The sequence below is a fragment of the Dromaius novaehollandiae genome, chromosome 11 (genome assembly GCF_036370855.1).
Source record: "Dromaius novaehollandiae isolate bDroNov1 chromosome 11, bDroNov1.hap1, whole genome shotgun sequence".
In the NCBI taxonomy this organism is placed as follows: Eukaryota; Metazoa; Chordata; class Aves; order Casuariiformes; family Dromaiidae; genus Dromaius; species Dromaius novaehollandiae.
Genome location: NC_088108.1, coordinates 19,017,352 through 19,039,022, shown reverse-complemented (window position 1 = coordinate 19,039,022; position 21,671 = coordinate 19,017,352). Strand labels below are relative to the sequence as shown.

General features: G+C 35.9%; 2 long non-coding RNA genes across 9 annotated transcripts in view; one reads left to right on the top strand and one right to left on the bottom strand.

The window, feature by feature from the left end:
- LOC135329558 (uncharacterized) overlaps window positions 1–21,124 on the top strand; it is a 146,413-nt gene extending 125,289 nt beyond the window's left edge. Inside the window, exons 6-8 of the long non-coding RNA XR_010391066.1 lie at window positions 7,457–7,567; window positions 11,573–15,910; window positions 17,939–21,124. This is a non-coding gene — a long non-coding RNA (uncharacterized LOC135329558). The remainder of the gene's footprint in view (window positions 1–7,456; window positions 7,568–11,572; window positions 15,911–17,938) is intronic.
- Window positions 1–21,671, bottom strand: part of LOC112981744 (uncharacterized) — a 148,718-nt gene that overhangs the window by 106,620 nt on the left and 20,427 nt on the right. For all 8 annotated transcript variants that reach the window (XR_010391062.1, XR_010391058.1, XR_010391061.1 and 5 more), the window contains exons 2-4: window positions 8,578–8,725; window positions 7,472–7,510; window positions 6,753–6,865 (exon numbers count right to left, since the gene is read on the bottom strand). This is a non-coding gene — a long non-coding RNA (uncharacterized LOC112981744). The remainder of the gene's footprint in view (window positions 1–6,752; window positions 6,866–7,471; window positions 7,511–8,577; window positions 8,726–21,671) is intronic.

Below are 21,671 nucleotides of genomic sequence, written 5' to 3'. Positions count from 1 at the left end.
AAGCACAGTGGTAATATGAGCAGAAGACATGCGGGTAGCAATAGTTTTATGGGGATAAGTTGTGGGTTTTTGTTTTTTGTTTTTTGTTTTTTTAATGCTTTGCTGTATCCTGTACAGAGAGAGACTGATAAAGTGGTAGCATAGGAATTCTCATTCAAGTTTTCATTCCCATCATTTCCAAAACTATTTCAGCCACTGTTTGGATCACAACAACTGATCCTAGATGCAAATGGAGCTATGATAGTGTCTGAGAAATATCAATATACTAATGGGAAAGAAAAGGACAAATTCTTCTTAAAGACTACTTTAAATAGTTGTCCCTAAGAGTAAAACGTCTGCCAATCTTGGCATTAAAATTGAGTATTCTGTGTTTTATAGGTTTTATGCTGTTGATTGATAGCAATGATGTTGTAATGACTTCTATCCACTGGTACTATGGTTGAGTTTAAATTAACTGGAGTGTGCATTAGTGATAGGCATGAAATCCTCCATTGCCTAGGTGGCTACAGGTTTGTTGCAATATTAAGGAATGTCATGGTGGATGCATTTTTATGTCAGAAAGAGTTAAGTAGGAAAACATGTTACTGTGTCAGGATAGAGGCAAATAAATGCATAATACCTGTTATTAGACACTGTAAGTACAAAATAAATCTGTTCCCAAGGAGAATTCCATTGTGAATGAAAAAGAAGAGAGGGGGAGAGAGCGAGAGAGAATAATCCCTAGCTTCTAACTCGTAGTGCTGTGGGATAAGCTTCTTTCCACTTACTCTCTGATGTTTTCTGGGCCTTCTCTACACAGACCAGGGAATCTGCATAAAGACTGTTACCTTAGCAGAAAAGTCAGGTGTCCAATCTCTACTTAGTTTGTTTTCACTCAAGATTCAGTAAACTTCAGGAAAATCTGTACACTTGGCAGATTTGCATAGTATTTGGTTTTGACAAAAATGTTGGTTTTGACAAACCTTCTGGAACCTTCAGGGAAAGAGGGGAAAAAACCCACAAATAGCTATTTATAGCATTTGTGTTTTCTATTTGTAATTCCTATGACTTTTTTATTGTGTTCCTGCATGTGTCAGTTTCCAGGACAGCACTGCACTGCTGCGTCTGACTCGGTCTTTCCACTCTCCTGTCCAGAAACTGACACCTCATCATAGCTCCAGTGAAAAATGACAGTATTTGTAAACCAAGGTTGTTTAAAGAAAAGACTTGGCTCCTGAATGCCTATTTATTTCTCAGTGGTGTAGCAGTTAATCATTACTGCATTTTACAATACAGCTTAAATATACTTATTTTAAAATAGATCCAACTGGCATGCTTAAATAGATTTGTAAAGCAGTATAATTTGATATCACAGAATATGCACCTACTGACATAATGTTGTTGATACTAATTAGAAGATGGTCGGAGACAAGGCACACATTCTACAGTGTGATTTAGTAAAAACAAGTCAGTAGTAATGGATGTCAAAGTTTGTAAATATTCCCCTTAGTGGTAGGCTTTTTACCATGTCTTTTGCCTGTTGTCACTTGGGCTGTTACTGCCACTAGCTATTTCCCTAGTGGAGGCCTTATTTTTCATGTAGCATAAGCCACTACTTGTCTCCCTGAGTGTCCATTTTGTATGCAACTCTGTTATATATGATACTTTGTTTTATTTATGCTGAGCTTTCTGTAATGGCATCTTGCTTAACAAAAAATGTGAAATGAAAATAAGCCTAAGAAATGAGTCTTAGAATGAAAGTTGACTGAAAATTTCATGTGATCTTCACCCTTATGAAAGAGGTTAAAACTCTGAACATAGATTACCATAAAGTTTGCCATTTATTTTAAATACAAATTTTGGGACTTGAACTTGTATCCGTGCTATACATTGATTTATTTATGTATTTAGTTCCAGCTCTTGGGACAAAGGATCGACTACATAACATGTTTGTATGGTACCTAGCATAACACTATTCCTATTTGCAGACTAGGGGAATTACTGTGATATGCAGGTATTTAATTATGATAATAATGTCATCACTCTCAAAGCAAGGAAAATAATTCCTACTATTAAAAGTGCTTTGAACACTTTCAAAATTATCTGCAAGTCTGCATGATTGTTTTCAAGCATAGTAAGAGAGAAGGCACAACTTGAGTATGCTGCATAACACTGTTGTCTGTGTTTTTCATTTGCTGTGTAAAAAAAACCAAAACACCATACTGTATAAAAAAACAATACTGGAGGTGATCTGAATTGGTTCATAAAACCTTGCTGGTTTGCAAATCATTGGGATATTTTAACTGCATTGCCTGCTTCTGAGTTAGTTTCTGTAGCTGTCTTGCATTATATTACATGTTGGAATTGCATCTGAAACTTCTGGCTACACAATACTGTTTCTGAATCTTGATATTTAAAGTAGAAAGAATAGAAAAACTTCTATATAAGATCTCTGGTGTGAAATTCTGGTTTTGGTGACATCTGTAGCTTCTCCTTTGTTTAAATAATGCTGATGGTTTTGTCTTTCCGCTGCACTTCAGTAGAAGAAACTCTATCTCTTTACTCTCTACTTAACTTCTTAGGTTCTTCAACTTCATGGCCATGGATTTTCTTGAGATATTTCTGCAACACTTATAAAACTGTTCTCTAATTAATCATACTATATTTATTCAGTACCAAAAAACAGAGACTTTGGGAGGGGCATTACTTTCTAGCAAGTGTATACATCTATATATTTTGTTCAGCATAAGTAGATATCCATGGTATTGTTAAAAATTTGGTATATTTGTAGTTGAGGAAGATATCTCTGAAAAGGACAACTTTATCATTTTGAAGTATTTTGAATGTCCAGTAACTGGATGATAGGTAATTTCACAAATATTAAATAATCTTAATGAGTAAATATTAATAGGATTTCTAATGTTAGGCAGTTAAGGAATACGTAAATTTAAATTTGTTTTCAACAGCTGAATGGCATTTGAAATATTTCAGTACTTCACTATATTGAGTCTTAAACTGCAGTATTTAGGATGATGATAGGACTTTATAACTGTTACTTTTATTTGTATTATTTATATGCCTCTGTGATTTCCCGGAGACATTTAGTACTAGCCGCTCCTGGATAACCAACATGACCTAATTCACGTGATTCAGTCACCCATTTTTTTCCCCCCTCTATGCTATACATACTTTCCCTATGACAGGTTTTAAAAGCTCTTATACTGAGGACTCAGCATACCGTTTTTAATAGAGGTGATCCAAAATGTTTTGTGGTCACAAACAGCATTGCCTGGGCATTTTACATAAAGCAAAGCTGAGTTCATATAATATAAACGGAGCATATAATATGTGGCAAATAATGTTGGTGATCTTTCTGTTTCCAAATTCTATTACCTAAGACTGATGGATTTCTTTTTTCTTTTTTGTTTGGGGTCAGTAGCACACTTTTCTCCAATGTCCTAGGATAGCAGGTCATAAATGAACAGGTCCACATCCAGTGAGCACAATGGTTTTTGAAACTAATTTAAAACTGAGGTTACTTTTTTATTTTTGATGACATGACTGGGACTACATGAGGAAACAGCAAGTAAAATAGTGCATGTTCTTAAGAAAATGAAAAGTTAGTTTCATGTAACATTCATCTGGTGATAAATAACTGCTGAGGTAATTGCATGAAATAGTTTGTTATCACCTACATGCAGCTAAAAAATAGCTTCTCCTGAACTAGCGACTTAGTAAGGCTTTTCCAAATTAAAATGCCAGTCTCATACCAATTCTCCCTACTTTTTACCTGAATTAGTTTTATAATGGCCATATCAAAAAGTGTGATATGTCTACTTAAGCCTTACAGTATTAAATGAGGGCATTTTTTGTGATTCTGTTTGACTGAAATCAATTACATTGTTACCTGAAAAATTGTTATACAGTGCTTTCACTTGAAACAGATGCTGTTTCCTTCGAGCCTCCACATGTCCAAATGACAAAATGTGTGGAATTGGAGCGATATGGATTGTCAGCATATGTATGACTGGAATTTTATGGTTGTAATGCTACCTTTTGCCATACATACCTGAAATGCAGATCTGCATCTGTTATCTCAGCAGACTGGGATATGAGGCTGTCACCCGGTATTGCAGTGTTTGGGTGGAAAGGTCAGTGCAGAATTTCTAGTCTATCACTAAACTAAAGATCAATATATATCTACATGAAGGATTAAATGACTTTTGTCTGCTATGTACTGACTATCCTGTACACATTTGGACATCCTCTTACTCTTGTTACTCCTCTTTTGTTGAGAAGCAGCTCTCATCTTGTTTTTTGCAGCTAATATTCATTTACCACATATTAGCTGGCAGCAGTTGACAATTTCTTCCTTCCTTTTTCCGCTAAATCTCTTACTTGAATTATTTCTCCTCAGCCTTGGCAGAATAATCACGATGCCAGATTTGGTATCAGAGAACCATTTTCTGTGTTAGAAACCTGACAATTACTTCAGTATATTTGTAAGAACGCTTCTTATATAGACTATCTTCCTGTCTTTCCTGTCTTTTTTCTTTAGCTATCAGCTTTTGCTGCAACTCCATAGCAAGCAGTCAGCCATCCAGAATTACATAAGTAGTCATACAAAGTATTTTAAGAGTTCCAAATTTACTGCTGATAGCGAAAAGCAATCATCTCCCTAGGAAACACTAGAAGAAACACATTTTCTTTTGTCATTTAAATTTCTCATTTGGCATCTTATGGAGAAATGAGCTTTTGGAATGTTTTAACAACGGAATGTTTGGGTGTGGGACATCCTGCGTTTGGCAATCACTGGAGTGGGTCCAGCACTAGGGTAGCAGATTATTCCTAACTTGTTCCATTAAAATACATAATGTAACTGCTCTTAATACACTAACGAGAAAAAAAAAAGCTGCACACTGTTTCTTTCTTTTACGTGTACTGACAGAATCCATATGGGTGTGGTATTAAGGTTTTATTGACAGATATTTGGGATGACTGCAATATTCAGGACTGGCAAATCTTCAAATGACTTGTGCAAGCTACCTCATATAAGTTACAATTCTTGAAATGAGCATCTATGAAAATCTCGAATGCTCGAGATGTTTGACAGCATCTTCTGGGCAGCTAGATGAGTGAAACTTTCACTCGTAGCATAGCAGTGATTGTCTTGTATAAATCTCCTACCCTTCATAGGAGCCATATAAAACCAGAGTCAAATGCTGAAGTTCATTCTCCACATAAAAATCAGTCAGAAATACCTTGAATAAGGCCTAGATTATATGTGATGAGTAAAATAAGCTTTTGGAGAACATAATTTATTTTTAAGCTGCATATATCTTTTAAATTTTCCTGATAAGAAGATATATGTGAATGCTTCTTTAGAACATCTTATTAGGTTATTACTTGAACTCTATTTTAATATTTGTGTCACTTTAACTGAAGGTGTCATCACCCAAATATTGGGACCTAGTAAGCACAGTGGTTAATGATGCATAGATTTCTGGCTTGGCAGAAGAAATGCGACTATCGCTGTTTGAGTACAGTTTTGCTGACTTTTTAAACCCAGTTGATAGTAAGTGGAACACTGCCACCTTTTGGTCATAAAGAAAACATACAGTTAAAGAAGAAGCAAGAAGTTATGCAAGTCAGGGATGCTGCAGCAAAACTACTTAATAGTATATTCCTTTGTTATGTAACTGTTCAGTAATGGTACCCTAGTTCAGTGGAGGTTGTTTGCAGGCATCACTTGCTTTGATTTTATGTATTGCATACCATGCTGATGTGTTTAGAGAGAATATATTATGCTACACACTAATTAAGTTTTCCTGACAACTGAATTACGTATGCATTGTGAAGACAGTATGAAGGCTACCATGGTTACCATCGTGCACCCAGCAACTTATTTTATACAGTGACAATTAATCTGAGGTAATGCTTGAGAGAAAAGAACGTTGAATAAGGAATGCTAATGTCTCAGCTGAAAGATGGAAATTAGATATAAAAACACAGTTTTTATTGAATATTGTATGTCAGGGTCGCATTTATAAATGGGTCCAACTGTGAGGCTTAAACTGTCCTACATAAAAAACATCTCTCTCGAGGCCTGATTGACACACAGCTCATTCTGCTGCTTTATCAAGGATATTCTCTGAACAGTTTTTCCCTTCACATAATTTTAATGCTGTATTTATGCAATTCAGACTGTAATTGGAGACTGTGGCTGTAAGAAATTGGGTGCAGTTTCATGATGCAAAGACATCTAGTCCCGATGCAGGCTACAGTTGCTGGGGTCAAATCTTGTGCCTCTGGCCAAAGGCTTCCAGATGGCAAGGACTGGGCACAGTACAGCTCTAACTTTTTCCCGTTTCTGACTGTTGCTCAGTTTTGCTCATGCTATGTTGTTGACGTGGCTTCTCTGTCAGTTTATCCCATCATTGTGAAGTGGATAGCAAAGATAATTTGCCAGCTGTACATAATGTATGGTTAGAATTCTTACATGCCCACTTCTACATGTCCCCTTTGCGTTGCTTATTGGGGACAAAGGGTTTTAATAGACCAGAGAATCCAGTCCAGAACATTCAGACCTGGGCTGCTCCTCACTTCTGAATACCAGACACTGCCAGGGTAACGTCTAGATGTGAACTTTAAGGAAGGGTCAAACGAAGACATGGGATAAGCTCCTGACAGAATTGCAGATTTTCCGCTTCAATGTTTTTATTAGATTTCCTGTATCAATTTACATCAACACAACATAAAAGAATTAAAAGTACCTGCAGAATAGTGATGTATAGTGTCACAGCCACTTTTCTTGATGCTTTTTCTGCTGCCATAGGAGTCTTGTAGAGTTTTGCTATTGATTTTTCACTGCAGCAGCTGTAAATTCCTGGCAACAAAGATCTAACTTAGGCAAATCACTTAAAGATTGATAATACCAACATTTTAAAGCTGTTTCAGAATAGTAGGTGCAGACAAACATCTAGATGAGTTTAAAAGTTGTAAAGACCTTGTATCTGCTTTTTACCATTTTGCAAAAAATGTACATAACACCGAGCATTTAATTTGTAGCCAGAATTTCTGTTCTTTCTTTTGATTCAGCAAAATGCATGAACAGTTGGATTTAAGTTAATGTGGCTAACTTTACACTGAAACAGATGAGGGAATGTTTGCATGATCCATTCTGCTGGTTGAGCAACATCACATTCTGTGGGGCTGGCAACCTTTGGCGAAGTAATAATGGTAACAAACAGTTGGGAAGCAGTAACTTCAGCTGCCACAGATGTTCCAGCAGTGAATACCTGCCCAAGGCAGAAGTTTCACTGTTGTAAGTGCTTAAGTCAGGGAATATTTATCTTAAAAACTAAAAATTAAGCTCCTAAAATGCTTAGACACCTTTTCGCAAATGTTATTCATTAAAACAGTTCATTGGGTTATGTGGCTTGTAACTATATTTTTACTATTTTTCATTAAAAACTAGATTTGCCATACTTACTAAAGCACTTCACTATATGAGGAGTTCTCAATCAAATACCTGGATAAAAGAAAACACAGAGGTTCAGTAAGTCTTCACTCTTCAGTGATAGTCACTGTAAGTCTGATCCTACAGCATTCTTAGTACTTTAGTTATAGTTGGATTGAAGATGCTTAATGCAGGATTAATCATAGTGCTCTCTTAACTGTATTCTATAAAGATCCCTTTTGTAATGCTTTGAAATGTAATATGGTGGGGAGTTTCTATCTGCTAGATGTAAACCAGAAATGTTATTTGCCTGCTAACTTTGTACTTTAGTAGAGCCTTGAAATTCATATATGAAATATATGAAATTTCATATATGAAATTCATATATTCTCTTGTTCCTAAGAACCTGACTTTAAAAATATCCTTTGCTAAGCTGGGCTGAAGCTTCTCATCAGAAGAACTGGCTCAGTCAAGTGGGTATACCAGAGAAAAGTTGCAATGATTTATGATAATCAAACATAATTAAGTTCTTCACAAAAGCTGTTATATATAATGCATACTTAAAAAAAAAAAAATTAGGAGACTTTCTTCTAAGGTGTTTTAAGGGAAATTTGAGATTTTTAACCAAATATTTTGCGAAGTGTTTAGCTGCTGCTGTCAGAATGATTCAGATCCTGTGCATAAATCTCCTTGCTGAATAAAAAAACCTGCACAGATGTGTAACAAAAAGTCCAGGACATTTCATCATCTCCACTGAAGCAAATTCACACTTAATCATCAACCTCTTGGAAAAAATATTTCTGCTACCTGTATTTGTGGAATGTAGCTGTGTTTAAAAAGGAAGTTTTTATAATTATCTCATTATTCAATTTTTAATAATAAAACAATTGAGCTGTCTAAATGCCAATCAGTGGAAGAAGTATATCAATAATGATACACAGAAACCTTAGTTTTTTGTTCTGATGAAATATGCATATTCTCTGAACTTCTTCCTCAGTGAAATGGCTGCTTTCTTTTAGTTTTACTTACAATACCTCCTGTTAGTGATTTCATCATCCTTGGAAAAAAGAATCATATTAAAAACAGTATGCACATAGCTCTAGTGGTAGAAAGTTTGACTCGTAAAGAAAATGCTATACCTGACCAGGTGACTAAACAGTTGAGAGCTCCAGGTAGGTCAGTTGCTGGCTTTGTAGGGTTGCAAACTGTAGTTGTGGTAGCAACATATTTCAGATATTGATACATCAGGCAAGGTGGATAAGGCGTTTGTTCACAGCATCTGGTTCTCTGGATGGATGGACACACAGATGGAGAGGTTCTGAGTGACTGAACATTACTGAGGTTATTCAGCAAGCTGGCACAAATTTGTTTCTCCTCCAGGAAGCCTACAGAAGAGCTATAGGCCATTACAAGTGAAAACCTGGAACTAAAAGGACAGAAGATAACAGTGGAATACAGGGAACACATTAAAAATATTATTTTTAGAAGGTTATTTTTTTAATTTATTTTAGGGTAACTAGTTATACAGTAAGGTAAGGCATTAAAAAAAGGCCAGAAGTGATATAAAAGCAAATTACTGCATTTACTTACAATCCAAATGATAGTATAATACATTTTTAGCAATTTATGATGTTTTTACAAGTTAAAGACTATTATCCTACCAAACACAAGTCATTACACTGAGACCAACAAAACAGCAGTAGTTTGGCTGACAGTGGCTGTCACAGGATAGTTTCTGGCAAATTATATTCAAACAAATGAAAAGTAGAATTACCTGCCTGTTTAATGAAATGTTGAGTTATACTTTTGAAGAAGGATATCAGTTGCTTCTAATGGTTTTAGCTTAATCCCCCTGCCCCTTCTGTTTTACCAATTTATAAATTCCCTGATGTTGCAGCAACTTTGTTTTTGTATTTGAGCTGCACAACTTAGCTAAGGCTGGTGTGTAACTGACAACATAACAGATCACTTTAACTCCCTGTATTTTATGCTAAATGTAAGCACAGAACATGTAACTTGCTGTTTCAGCACATGTGGTAGTAGTCACAAAGGCCGGTTTTCATCTTAGGTTTTGTCAATAGCCAATAGAAAGAGGATGGTACTCTCTACTGATTAGCCTCTTCTGCTGAAGGAAGGAGCCTAGCATTTGAAAAAACCTTCCCATGGATCTGTTTGTTTTGTAGCACATTATGTGACTGAAAAGAGTTTGATTTGTATAATGCCTGCAAACTCATTGTTGAGTATTTTGTTCATTGATACTATGTAAATGGTACTGTTCCTTGTCATATTTGATTTTTTTCCACTTTTTAAAAGATCTTTTAAGGCATAACTTCATGAAGAATAACTTTAAGGTTATTCCGTCCTTAAGGCAGAAGTAGTAAGGCAACTCTTCTACTTTCACTGGCGCGTATGTAATGTGGAAGGAGAGTGTTTCCAGTGAACTGAATTCCTCAGTGTGGAAGAAAAAGAGAGTCCCAGTGAGCAGAGTTTTGCTCATTTACTCCCTGCAGAGAAATGACATTTGTTCTCTACAGCATTTTCTCTCGAGAGGACCAGTTATTGGCTTATGTCACAAGCAGTCTACCATTCTTCAGTGATACATTCCTTAAGGCATACATGGATCACTTTCAATACTCGGTGATCCAAAATCAACTCTTATTGATTGTATGAATGTGATGGGGCTGCGAGAACAGAAATTGTTCTTGTGGATGTGTTAAAGTTCATTTGGTTTTCTCTCTGACATAGCGCTCCTGGATGTTCTTCTGTGGGTGTATATGTATATACGTGTATGTAAATATACACTATATCTATATACCTACACATAATTATATGAATAAAAGGCTTCAGTGGCCTCTTATTAATTGGCTGGCCCTGAATCTATCCCACCCACTGCCATGGATACACACTTTCAGATCTGTCTAGGAAATCAAAATATCCAAGGTGCCCCTTCTTCCTTAACTATTACAGCTTATTAAGAGAGTAAGCAGTAGATTTTACATATATATAATATATATATGTGTGTGTGTGTGTGTGTGTGTGTGTGTGTGTGTGTGTATATATATATATATAAAAAAAAAGTAGTAGACCATATTGTTAACTTTTTGTCTGTCTGAGGATGAGGAAAGCAAACGAATTCAAGGCATGGTGGGGGAAAAAAAATTTACACTGAAAATACAGTAAAGATCTGATGGAAACCATCTTAGGTTCCCCCCCCCTCCCCGCCCCGTTGCCTGTATTTATTAGAGTTCACTGGAGACATTAATTCCTCTCATTTTTTTTCCTCTTAAAAAAACATATATATATATATGTTCTCTTTCCTGTGTAAATTTAATTTTTTTTTTAATATCTTTGGTCTGTTTTGCTTTTCAAAGGAATGTTAGCTGAGGTTAACTGCATAAAAATACAGTAAAATAATTAAATGCTCTGGTAACTGCTGGGGTGAACAAGCCTCATTAACTTGGCTTGGGCTATGCAGCTGGATGATAAGAATACACACAGTATCATACGGTTAGCTACAACTCAGCATTCACTGGGACCTGCATTTTTATTATTGAGCTACTTCTGTACTGTAATAAAACTTTGTTAGGTGTTGAGTGCAAAAGGAGAAAAAAATAAGAGAAGTGAAAACAATCTCAGGCAAAGAATGGGGAGACCATCCACTTACGACCATACTACAGCCTGAACTCATGTTTTTTCAGCTTTCCTGGTTAAATACATTAAGCCAACTGTTCTGGTGCTTTACACAGTACATTAAACAACTTAATCATACTGTCCTCTCTTGCATCAATAAATTTAGCATTTGTATTCTTGAAGCAACTATGTTTTCTTCTCCTGCTCTGTGTCAGTTTTTCTTCAGAATACAAATTCTAGCTCATTTCCATTTCTTCCATACCTGACACTTCTCAAAGTTTTGTTTTTCCTGTTTTTTTCTTAAACACCTAGACCACAGATTGAGTGCTCTGATTACCACTTATATATTTTGTTAATGAATATTCCTGTTGTAATTCAGTATTCCTGAATGAGGAAGGAGAATTTTTGGCACAATCTCTTTGAGATGGAAGAACTTGTTCCTCTTTTTGAATTTTGCTCAGAATTAATTGCTTTCATGCAGTTGCAATTGCCATGTTTTCACAGGTAAGCATTCACTCTGGATGCACCTTGGTTATGCATAAAGACAGAGTACATCATAGTGGGAAATTTAAGATGGAAATTAATGGATTCTGTGCTTTATCATTCTGGAAGCCTCAGATCCAAGATGTCTTGAATTTGACAGGTAAATCCACAGGGCAGTTTCAAGTTTTAGCTGTAATTGCAGATATTGATCAATCCCATTCATTGCTGCAGAACTAATTACTGTAGAGAAATGAAGTCTGTTTCTCTTTGAAATCCAGAGAAGACTCCTTAAAGCTGATAAACTCAAATCTCAATCTTAGATCAAGTGATTTAAAACAGATTTTGTTTATCAAGATGGTTTTATTATTTTTTTCAAACCTCTGGGCTTGTAAAGGCTATCAAAAATAGAAATTTCTTAAATTTCAAATGACTAGGACCAACACAGAATAATATTCATATCAATTGCGATGACACTTTTAATTTCTCCTGGAAGAAATACTTCTAGGAATAAGCAGTAATTAAGTTTCTGTTCCTGTTTGTTCCTGTGCTGTTTTTATAGACTTCGATGACAGTGCTTCTTAGTATGGTCCTTAACTGGGGAAGTGACATTGAGCAGTTCATCAGAACAGAACACCCAGTTGCTGCTTCAGCCTTGAAGGAGATGGATGCTATACAAATGTTCATTTGCAAGGGCTAGTGACTTAACACAGATTAAAATGTACCTTAAGTTACATTCTTAAAATTTCACCATCATCACCACACTCCATAAAAGCAATTAAAGACTGCATCCAACTCCCACTATGTTAGAAGAAACAATGTATCTTAAGAGTTGGCAACTGATATGTCTATTTGCGTATTTGTTAACCTGGGCACAGGAGGCTTTCATTTTGTTTAACAGCAGTAATTCTTGGGTGTTCATATAAGTTTGTTTAGACCTTTGGTAGACTCACTACCAAAGTGAATTTAATCACTAGAATAAATCTGAGGCATTACAGAGCCAGAATTGTTAGAGGAGCTATTTCAAAGAAACACCAGGAAAATATGCTTTGCTTCTCTGAAGCTCTTTGATAAATATGCGTAGGTATAAGCTGACAAGTTTGCTGATTTTGTTTAGTTACACGTGCTTTCTGTTGTAGTCATCGTTTGATTTTTGGGGTGTCTCATAATTACAACTATGACATTCATTTCACTTTCATATGATTCTGAAAGGTATGCTGTGAACTTTGAAAGACTTTATGAAGCAATTTCACTTCTTCAAAGGACTAACGATAACTTTAGTCTTAGTATTTGTGATTTTAACATAATTTTTCACTTTGGAGACTAAATAATCTATGCCTTCCATATTCATTTTGTATCATAAGATGTACTGCTCTTTTTGGATTGTGTAGTAGCTCACATACTGCTATGCTTTTAGTAAGTATTCAAAAAAGCTAGTGGAAACCATGACTTCTGAAGAAAGCAACAGTCGATACAAATGAACTGGCATTAATGGACCATTTTGAGTGCTGTGAAAGAAACCCCACTGAAAATCAATGAGGAAGCACAATCCTTTTAATAGGTAAGTGAACTTAGAGCCTTACAGTTGAACAATCCTACAATTCAGTGATGCTGAAATCTAGATCCAATTTTGTAGCTTGATCTGTAGCTAAAACTGCTTTCATCTGCTTCCTGGAGTTTCTTTTTGTTTAATCAAAAAATTCATATTTTTAATTGCAAAACAGGAACAGTGTAATAGCTCTGTGTGGCTATGCTCACCTGCTGCATCAGGTCTCCTAAGAAAGGAAGCAAAAAGAGACCTGGTAGGAATGTCTAAATGAAGCAAACTTCTCCATGTTTCATTTGCTTCTATTTTATGGGTTCTTAGAGTGAATTACAAAATGGGTGATGAAAAATAGGGTAGCTGGATTCTGAGGGGATAAGACATTCTCTGGAAATTATTAAACTTCTGTAATGAAAGTGGGAAAATGAGATTTTTCTGCAGACATGATTTAATTGCCACTTAATTCAGGCTAGTTTATGAACCTAGTACACTTTACATCTTTGAATAGAATGATGTGAGCCAATGATCTTGATAAATCTTGGAAGGAGGTGGAGGAGCGATGACAGAGTAGCAATGTGTATAATATATCCTACAATAATTTTAATTTTCATGTAGAACAACCTGAACCTTCTCAGTTACATATCCTAGTCTCATCGTATAATAGATCTTTCTGAAATTTTTCTTATTAAAAAAACAAAGGAAAACAAACTTGTGTATCAGTTGATCATGCTGGTTGTGAGGTTTTATTCAGTTTGTGGTGAGATTGGGGAGCACTCAAATATACAAGGTTTGCTGGGCTGAAGCTCACATCCGAAAGAGCTTTTTGTAGGGGAAGGCAAAACTGCAGTATTTCTGGAAACTCTAATCTGGCTTTGCTTCTAGCTCTGGTTCTTTATCAGTTGAAAAACTGCAATGTAAGTAGCCATGCTTTATACAAAACCAGAAAGCCCTAACATGACATTTTTACATGACAGAGTTGTGGCAAGAGCTATAGAATTTAAGTCGTGAGACAGAAGGATAAGTTATAACTGTAGTGTAGCTGGATATCAGGGCTGTGCTTGTGAGCACACCTGGTGCCATTAATTCTAGAGGTAGTCCAGGAACTCCTAAACTAGTCACCTGCATAATGAGATAATGAACCATATTGAGACGATGGACAGACTTGAAATGGGGTGACTGAACTCCTACCCACCTTCACCATTAATTGTCTGACTAATTGGTGCAGCAACTCTCCAGGTGAGAGTTTTGTATAGTCCTGAAGATTTTCCCCAGACAACTTTTGCTGTGCCTGCACCAATTTGTATGCTTAACTGTGTTGATTAACATCCTGGTTGGACAGTCTGTCCCTTCCAGAGACTCTTTCAGGCAGGTCCTGCTGCAGAATTGACCCATTTGTAATTAGGTAAGAGACCTGTAAATAGAAGAATCTCTTCTTGCAGATACAAAAATGGTCTTTTGTACATAGTGTAGATAGGAGATGTTTGAAAAGAGTTTATGATAATCAATAGCAATGGCTGATGCATGTACAGGAGTGGTAATGTAGGACTATGGGTCTGCTGGGTGTAAGAATTCAGCAGAACAACGGTTTGGGAAATCTCTGACCCAGGTGAAGATGCTGTTGCAAAGGCCTTGCAACAGAAATTCCTGTTGCCACTCAGACAACGATCAACCATGGTGTTTTAGAGATTTGATTTCCCTCTGTTAGCATTACCATGTGGCAAGATCCCGATACATTAGTGTTTTTTGTGGGGTTCCCCCCCCCCCCCCAACAAACTGTCTGTGCCTGTGCAGCAAGGTGGAAGCATAGGATTAAACTGAGAACCATGTAACAGGTTAAACATTCTTTCTGCAGTACACTTTGCTTCAACCTACTATGGAAACAGACTGCTGACTAGCCCCAAAGATTTTGCCTATCTGTCTCATGTGTGTACTACAGTGCAGGTTATGTGGCAATATCTGAAAGTGCAGTATATCATAAAACAGGAGGGAGCAACTTACAGAGAACTGCTCACTGCTTTTGGTGTTTTAATCACAACCTTCCTAGGAGTTTTGCATGCTGTCGTCAGGCCAAAACATCAGGAACTTGCCAACACTGTAGGAATTAACATGTTGCAAAAAGACTCAAGGAGTGTCTGAAGTTCTAACATTAGTAATGTTTGAGAAAAACCTTCTGCAAACACTGCAGGATGCTGCAAATTGCATCACTGGAATCTGTTTTATTTAATTTTCGTTGACAGTACTATCTGCTGCTCTGCAGTTACTTCTCAGATCCTGTCTTTGTATGCTACACAAAGGAAAGCGTATGTTTTTGTTTTATTGCCTTTACTGTGCCAGCACACATACAGAATAAGAATGACTAATGTTTTGTGAGATTTCTTATCTTTCAGGATATGATTTCTTTAACAGCCATTCTTACCCTTCTCCCTACATATTTTTTGTGCTGAATACAATTCATCATTTCAAATCTTCACTGCCATTCTTTCCACATTTTCTACTTTGTTTCTGGCTTAAGAGACAATAAAGTTTTCTTAATGATCATTGTTCTTTGGCAGAAGGGGAAAAAAGAGCTTGAATTATTGCTGAACTGTTTTTATCTCAGTAGATATTAACAAATCTTTAATATAAAACTACATTTTGTTTTATGAAGTAATCATTAATGAAAACATTGGGCCTCTCTCCAACCTCTCAAAAAGGGGCAACATGCGTGAGTAGAGCACTGAGAAGATCACAGTCTTGCCCAAGAAGGACCATACATGGAAATAAGAGAATCCTCATAAGGATGCTAGCTCCAGTGGCTCTATTTTGCTAATGATAAAAAGGTGAAGGTTTTCTAATTGTATTATATTATCTACAGATGCTACTTTTAACAGGACTGAATTGATATAGAGATTGTTATAGGAGAGTAACAAGGTTTAAGCTGAAAAGGTTAAAAAGCCCACCTTAAAGTTGCTTTACTACCTTAGGAGGTCACTACCTATATAAAGAAGCCATAGCAAGGAGAGACAATGAAAAGGAATAAGGATGAGTTGAAGTGATTTTTATAAAGTCGCACAGCAGGTGAGTAGTAGAGTAAGGAATAAATTTCAAGTCACATGAGTCCCAGTCCAGTGTCTTCACAGTGAATTCTGCTGTTCTAGAAATCTCATTACTTACTGAACACACCAGAGTAACACCCAACCAGTAACAGCTGGGTTACACATACTATGTCAGTTGTCAATCACTATGCCCCATTTAAAAGAAAAAACACTCTTCAAATCTAATTAACCTTCATCCCATCTCTGATCACAAAGAAAATCCATGAATGATGGTCATCTATACTCGTATTCATTAGTTATGTTGTCATCTGAAATAAAGATATCTGGAATGTAGAGCCATGTGAGAGTTGTAAGGAGTGGTGGAGACAGCAACAGAAATGGGTCAATTCTATTGAAGGAGCAGTGGAGGAGATGAGTTTTCTATGTTTCTTTCTGGTTTCATTGTTCTCTAGTATTTCGTCATTCTCAAAGCTTTTTTTTTTTTTAAAAAAAAAAAGGTGAATATTGCCTATTGTGGTTTTTTTTGATCAACGCTCAGAAACCAAGAAAGTAACTTGTGACCATGTTATTCCAGCAATTCTGCAATGAACATTCTAAAGTTGTATAAAGAGTTGCAAACCCCTTATTCTTATTTATACAAAACTTACACAAGGTCACTAAAATAACTTAAACCTTATAGTTAAAAAGCAGTCTAAACTACTGCTCATTTTTATAGACTTGAATGAGTTTGCATCTAGCTTAAAGCACAAAGTATGGGAAAGCATTTGTCATAAGCACCTACTGTTGGAAAGATCTGGCAGAGACTGGACGGATTAACAGTCTAATACAAAATATGGAAAAGCTTGTCTACATCGCCATTTGTATTAATGTCATTTTTTTAGGGAAAAGCTTTTCCAGGTGCTAGTGTATCTGAAGATCCTTGTGGCATAGATATTTTGATAGATAGATTACACAGTTGGGATAGAAGAATATGGGGAATATATGTCCTACTGCAATTAGAGACAGCCATAATCGCCCACAAAACAAGGATGAACAGAAACAGTTTAAACAGTTCTGGATATTGAAATCACATACAGCTTGCTTCAAAGTGTGCAAGTGTTTCTGTGAATCCAGACAAATTGTGTATGAACATGTGTCTGTTCCAGAGCCTTACGAAACAGATTGTGTGGGATGACTGAGCAATTACATTGCTTTGGAAGCTTTCTGAGGAGGAAGTGATGGATTTATGAAACTGTTCTTGCATGCCAATTATTTTAGAACATTTGATTCTATTAGCTGAAACTACAAATACGGACTGATTGTTAATCATCCAATAATGCTCATGAATTCACTGACTTACAGAGGGTAGAAACCTGACTGTTAGACTTAAAGCCTGAAGATGGCATTTGGTGCCTAAGCTATTCCACCATCAATTCTCTTTGAAACATCACTTAGAAAGAAACCCATAAAGATGGACAGAATGACTACAGTAACAGCTGAGGGGGTAAGAGCCCCACACCCTCTGTTTCATAGTAATACTTTGTTCTTCCTTATGATTTTGATAAAAGGATGCTGTTGTTCAGTAACGATCTCCACTGGAAATAAATCCAGTATTTTTCCACTGGATTTTTAGCAGCCATAAGGGACTTGTTGATTAAAATAAAATAAATAAAAATTCAGAACTCCATCCTCCAGCATAAAGTATTTCATGGTAGAAAATGACAGAATATTACTATTGAAAAGGTTCTGTCCTCAAGAATATCTAAAAAAGATATTCTTCACAGAAATATCAGTAAAATTCACAAGATTGGTGATGAATTGACTTTTTTCCAGGTGAAAATAACTTGGTTTGCAAAGACATTCAGGATGCATTGCCAGTCATGATGTCAGGTAAGTCACAGAGGTAGCTTACATCACGGAGGAGTTGAAACTTTCTGCTAATGCTGTCATACAGAATATTTCTTATATTCACTTCAGCAAGTGAAGTCACAATAGGCTCTCTAATTTTTTCTCCATGCTTCCTTCCTGAATATCATAATGAACTATGTTGATGGACAAGAATCAAAATTATGGGTTACTGTTTTGATGACCATAATTGCTAGCTGTAACAGACATAACCGGTCCATCGGTATGTTATCTCACTTGCTTTGTAATGCTTTTACTTATCTAAAGCCCAGCTATGTTAAGGAGTTGCAAAAGATAGCCCTCAGATATTGTGTATTAGTTTAAATTCCGATACTTTCTACATACCAGAAGTACACACAGAAGTATTGACATGCCAACTGTTAAACATAATCACCAGTAATATGGTAGCGGTATTATATTTGGCGCCTAGAGTATAATGTATCTGCGGAACAAAAATTACCATCTAAATGACTAAAACTCCCACAGAGATAATGTAACATTTATTAAGTAACTGACAACCTGATTGCAAAGACTGATACGACTGTAGCTCCAGGTTTGTCAATTTAAAATAAAAATAATAAATAAAAGATCATACATGAACATAAGCCTTACCCATAAGCAGTTATTGGTCAAAATTGAAAATAAGACAATGAAGGGAATGGAGTCATAGACACCTGAAAATGAGGTCTTAGAAGCAAATAATCATGTGGTTATAGAAACTACAGGAGTTGCTCTGTTGTACCACGAAAGGAGTTGAAACATTAAGTCTGTGGGATATTTATGCATGAATTTATTCTGAGGCATAAGTATGTCTACATTCTGAGAAATCAAATGCTCATCCAAAGAAAGACATCAAAAACATAATACAAGTCCTTTCTAAAGAAATGGTGTAACAAACACCCCTTCAGGATAATTTACACAAGGGCAACTGGAGCCCTATCTGCCTGAGGGTCCTCAGATTCCAGTGCTGTAAGTCTTTTCCAATTTGGCATACCAGCAGGGCACTGCTGAGTTGAGCTGCCTGTGTGCAGTGAATTACTGATTTCACTTCCTTCTTACACTGCACAAGCAGCACTGTGAAATACAAGAAATTGAATATAATTCCTTTATGTGTTTCAAACCTGTGCAATTGTTTAACACATTGCAATCATAAATTGCTACTTTTGAGGAATAGATTCTGAGGGGAGTAACAGCACACCTTTGAAAGGAAAATGAATTAATAAAGTATTCATAGCTTCTCCCTTTATAGCCGCAGTGCAGTGAAACATAATTCTCCATGGTGTGACACAGATGTGTATTTTTCGTAATGATAACAGTCAATCTTTGCTGAGGTAAAAGGTTATGTTTGAAATACTGATCAACTTTCTTAACAAGCGGTCTGATTATTTCTTTATTCACTTAAAAACATCTTGCTTTAAGAGGCAGGACTTTGAAGCAATAGTTACAGGATAACACAGCATATTAGTATTCTTTGTGAAGGATTTTAGAGAAAGATATTTGATAAAGTAAAAATTAATCATCTAAATGCTGCCAGTATCAATAACCTCTGACTGAAGAATTATGTGCGATTTTGGATCAAGGAAATTAATGATGAAATGAGGTGATCTTGACTTGTGTTGGATTAGGCAGATTGAAGATCCACAAGAATAAATATCAGATTCTCACAATTTACAAACTGTATTGCCAATTAGATTGAGTAAATTGTGCGCTAGCTCAAGAACAGCCAACTCAGCTTTACATTTAAGGATCATCAAAATAAACCAAAAAAAAACCCAAACCTTGTCTCACTCAGTTTTAGTATCTTAGGCATCCAATATCTGTTATAAGGAGATTCATAAAATGATGACTAATCCAAGGAGTATTCATGAATCAACATATCTAGTAAAGTGTAATTCACATCCAGGCTCACTACTTCCAGGAGGAGATGCTGTCATTGTGTTTAATTTTCTGTTTGGAAAAATTAGATCATATTGCAATACAATGGAGTTGAAACTGAAAACAAACAACGAATCAGTCTTGTGTTATGTCAGACATTGCATAAATGTCAGGAAGAGACAAGAAAAGAAAAGCTTATTTTTGTTGGTAAAGAACAGGTAGGAAAGATATGTCCAGGAATAAATTTAAGCTGAATATTGCTTCTTAAGTATCAGAGAAGTTGGGAAGTAGAATTACCTTTAAGGAGGATGAGTAAGAGCAAAAAATAATTAGCTTAAAATGAAACCTTATCACTATATGAAGGAATTATATGATATAGTCACCTACAGCAATAAAGCACTGTATTTAGTGATCCAGGAAATCCTTTTAGTCCCTATGTGATGATTATGCAAAAATTGCTCCTCAACCAAGAATTAACAAATGAGATGATGTTTTGCCAGACCTCTGAGGAGACAAAGTTTATTTTAGATATATGCAGTGCTTTTCCATCCTGTTATTATAATTTTTAGAAGTATTAAATCATTTGGGTATTTGTAAGTTTTGTTGGTACACTTTACATTCTTATGGTGAATTGTGTAACTTGCATAATGTGGAGCTCAAAACCAAGTGGTTACTGCTTTGACTAGTGGTACAGATCCCACTCTTCCCTACCCCCAAGGAATTTAGTATAGCAGCTAAGGCAGATGCCTTGAAGGCAGCTGCTGTTTCAGATCAAGAGTGTAAGACTTTAAGAACTGGATGCAAGATTCTAGTGGGAAAGGGTGGAATTATATTATATATAATACAGGGAGAACGTCTGAAGTTGATTCCTTTGTTTACTCCATCATGAAAGATGCTCTTTAATTTTAAGGAAAGAGAGGAAATAAAAAAACCTACTAGCTGTACCAATTATCACTATATGCAGGAATTATAAGCCATATAAACTTGGAGAAAATTTGAGGAAACCATGAGATTTGGACTATAGCTACTCGGGTTTTTTTGTTGTTGTTCAGTATTTATTATTTCAGCTGTAAGTAGTGAAGGGGTCCAGATACTACTTACTATTTGCTTTATTTCAGTGGTGCTACTAAGAATTGTTCTACTTCTCCCAAATGATATAAATATACCTGGCATTCAAAAAAAGCTGTTTCTGTTCTTGACACATGACCTTTCCTAAGGCTTTTCTTTTTTTTTTTTTTTTTTTTTTTTTGTAACCACAGCTTTTTGAGCAAATGGAATGGGAACATTCATCTGAATAGTTTTTGAACTAAAACAAGAAAACTCTGTTTTCCTAACACCATGTGTTAACTGCAGTATTAAGAATGGAAATTTAGTGTTGTTACATTTTTTTTTACCACATTGAGTGTTGTTCTTAAATAACAAGGAGTTCAATAGACTGAAAAAAATGACTGAATAATGGGAACGTAGCATGGCTTTACAAGACTGTATCTGCCAGTAATATAACTGAGGATGCTTTACAGGCAGTCCTTCAAAACAGGAGATTAAGAAAGATGTTATCAGAACATGCCTTAATTTAGTACAACCTTGAAAAAGGGATGGTGCATCAGATGCACATCCTGAGTGCCATCCCTGAAAGCACCATATCTCAGACATTCCTGAAGGATGAATTCTCTTCTGTTTTCTGTTTTCTCCTTTCTCTTCTCAAGGGAGGTAAGTGTGACTTGGTTCTCTTTCCTGACACAGGAAAAAACAGAACTAGACGTCTACCAACTAACTCTTTTCAAGT